This window comes from Delphinapterus leucas, chromosome 1 (genome assembly GCF_059928025.1).
Source record: "Delphinapterus leucas isolate spDelLeu-1000000601 "Yukka" chromosome 1, BTC_Dleu_Yukka2, whole genome shotgun sequence".
Taxonomy (NCBI): Eukaryota; Metazoa; Chordata; class Mammalia; order Artiodactyla; family Monodontidae; genus Delphinapterus; species Delphinapterus leucas.
The window spans coordinates 117,785,770-117,789,412 of NC_143129.1; the positions used below are offsets into that span (position 1 = coordinate 117,785,770).

The window sequence follows — 3,643 nt, forward strand, 5'->3', positions numbered from 1 at the left end:
GTTGAAAGAGAAATGTTGGAAAATGATAGCATGAAACATTGACAAAGAGAAAGTTGGTGTTGCTATACTAATATAAGACAAAATAGACCTCAGGGTAAGAGCACTACTAGAGATAAGAGGGCCATATTAAAATATTTAAAAAGTCAATTCAATAGGAAGATATTACAATCTCAAATATCATAAATTCATATTACAGAACAAAAAGGAGAAAAGAGGAAATCCACAATCATTTAACACACTTCCTTCTATAACTGACAGAAGAAATGTGCGCACAAAAAATTAGAAGATATAAACAACTATATTTTTAAGCACAATCTAATTGATATGTAGAAAACACTTCACTGAGAACAACAGAATATATATTTTTAATTACACATGTATAAAATTTACCCATATGCTAGGCTGAAAATAAAGCCTCAACATAGCTTTGTGCAGTGGCAGTATCGTAGCCAATGAGGTTTATCCGACGCACAATTATTGCTAATTGAAAGCCTCAACATAATCCAAAAACTTGAAATTATCCAGTTATGTTTTTTGATGAGAGTGGAATTTATCTAGAAATCAATAATGAAAATAGAATCAGAAAAACCCAACTGCCTGATATAAAATAATACATTTCTAAATAATTCAAGGTACAAATAGGAAATAAAAACAGAAAATATTTTGAAGGAACTAACAATAAATATCTGAAACAACAAAACATGTGTGGTGTAGTACTTTTCATTTTCAGCCAAGGTGGTATAGCAAGACCAAATCTACGCTCTTCTTCAACAACAAAGGAAAGAGGAGAAAATACGAAACAACATTCCAGACATTGGAAAACAATGAAGAAATGCAAGCCATATGACGAGGATAACAAACAAGGTGACCTGTACACTTACAGGAACTAACTACTAGAAGCATGTCTAGCCTGCAATGCCAGAGAGATAACCCAGATTTAAGGGCTTGCAGAACTGAGGAGCCAAAGAAGGGAGTTGGGGAGGCCACAGCAGTAAGAATTTGTAGAGAAGTTATATTCTCATACTACATTTTAACTATTTGTTATGGTGTGTGATGAAATAAGAACAAATATGTAGACTAAAATTTAGAAATGCATTCATGCAGTTTACATTAGATAAATAAGGAAGTAAGAAGCAAATTCATTTATTACATCAAAAACTTTAAATATTGATTTGTATGGTGGTGGTTAAAAATGTGCAAAAACTATATTTGAGATAAGAGTTTTTTACACATAACTTTTTGCTTAGTTACAATTGAAGAAAAGATTATCAATACAATAGTTCTTGTCTATATTAATCACCCATATACACATTTTAAGTAAACAATTTACAGAAATTTTATAGTTATTTTTCTATGTAATATTTCTTGTGGTTATATTTATTGAAATGCAGCTTTATGTTCATTAAATCTAAAAATAAATAATTTGGGTTTGCATTTTGTATGTCTTTGCATTTTCATTTTATTTTTGTAGTTATTTCATTATTTTTAACAAAAATATTGGTACCTGAGGTACTGGGGAGAAAAGGAAACAACCAAAAATCTGGTTCTTTACTACAGATATTTTGAAATGTATTCTCCTGGAGAAGGAATATACTTCTCTTGTTCAAACTTTTCTTAGTATTGCTTTATATCTAAAAATATATGCTGTATATATACTGTTCACTACTGTATATATACTGTACTCAATACATATTTCTGGTTGAGGCATTATGGTAAACTTCTTAAATTAGTTAAAGAATTTCAAATACCAAAGATGATCTCATTGTAACATCATTTAAACCAAAATTGATTAATACAAATTTTACCTAAAGTATGCTTTAAAAAAAAAATTCTCTCCCACTTGACTGATAAAATTAATTGACTGCTTTTGAATTGTGAACAGAGCCACTATTATGAAGGGCATTTTTGGATTTAATTTTTCAGGTGTTTAACACAATTATTCTCCTCCCTTGTTAGTGGACATAAATGACATATACTAAGAATAAACACATAAAACTCTGTAAGAATACTGATAGCATTTGAGTACCTGGTTCATATGCCCCAGACTAGACAGTGAGGCTGCACTTCATCTTGCCTTTCCTTAGCTAGGCTAGTTCACCCAATAATACTCTGTATCATAGATGACCTGAGATGCATCTCTGACACATACAAAGAATCTTGGGAAAAACAGTAGACATGTTTTCCCTTTAGTTGTTCAGACACATAGAGCAGATTTTTGCCTGTTCACATTTTCACATTTTCCTGTATTCAAAGTGTTTGGTGCTTCTAACTTCACTGCATAATGTTAGGGTCAGAGAGGTCCAAGTGTTGAAAGGAAATCTATAACATAAGTCTGAAGTTCATTAGTAAAATCAAGTTATATTCCATCTATATCTCCACAAAGAATTACCAGAAAAAAAGAAAGAAAAGAGGAAAATCACCAGGATGAAATGAGGATTTATCTGGCTTCTCCAAGTGTTCTTAGTAATGTTTTATGTCTGAATTTCAAAGAATATTCTTGGAATTCTTCTGCCCATGTGGCTGTTTATAAACATTTATAGATTGAAGGGATGCATGATTAATATCTGTTCTGAACACTTTCATGATAGTAAATTTATCTGTTCTTCAGGTAAACTATAGGTTCCTCATTGGTCTCACTGACAGTCTGACAAAAATGCATTTGTTTTGACTTTAGATTGTATGGGTTCATTGGTTGCTGTCTAAGTATAGATAATTCTTCATTCACTCTCTCAGTTACTACCATTGTGCTTGTGCTGTGTTGAAATAATCATGCCTTTTCCCCAGGAGAGCTCACAGTATAGTGATATTAATCTGCAAACAAACCATTGCAAACTACTGTGATGATTTCCCTGAAAAGAGGTAGTGTAACGTGATGGTTTTAAAGTCCAGTTCTGGAGCCAGACTACCTAGGATTGATTCCTGACTCTGCCACTTGCTTGTTGTGTGACAATGGGCTAGGAAGAAGAAGAAGAGGAGGAGGAGGAGGAAAAGAAGAAGAATAAGAAGTTACTGCAACAGAGTAGTTGTGAGTTTATATAAAACAATGTAGGTAAAAGTCTTAGATACTGCCTGGCACACAGTGACTATTCAATAAAAGTTAATTTTTATGCCAACTTGGGATAAAGAGAGGAATCATTACCTCTGTTTAACTGATGTATGTTGAGGGTGGGAGTTTGTTAGAAAAGGTTTCATGGAATTAGAGATTCTCATTTCTTTTTTTCATTCAGGGACTATAAACTGAGAACATATGTGCCACATGTTCTTTTACACACTGGGGATAGCAGCAGATAGATTAATAAAGTCATTACACTCTGAGCATATATTTCAGTCCAGGAGATAGACCATAAAAAGTGAAAAACAAAACTAAACAAAATATATAATTTCAATAAGTAGTAAGTGCTATGAAGAAAATAAAGCAGGCTAAAGGAATAGACAGTGATGAGGTTTTCTACTATTTTAGGCAGAATCACAAGCAAGACCTCTCAGAGGAGATGGCATTGAGCAGAAACTTAAATGATTTGATTAAGGCTTGTCTAGTTCTAGTGAGAGATTACTACAAAAAGAGACCTGGAATTTGCCAGCTTTGAGGAATAGCAAGAAGGTGAATTTGGAGGGATAGTGAAGAGCCAGATTATAATATGCT

General features: G+C 32.6%; 1 pseudogene; it reads left to right on the plus strand.

Moving 5' to 3' along the window:
* Nucleotides 1-423: 423 nt before the first annotated feature.
* On the plus strand, nt 424-552 carry LOC115801871 (U4 spliceosomal RNA; annotated as a pseudogene).
* Nucleotides 553-3,643: the final 3,091 nt, after the last annotated feature.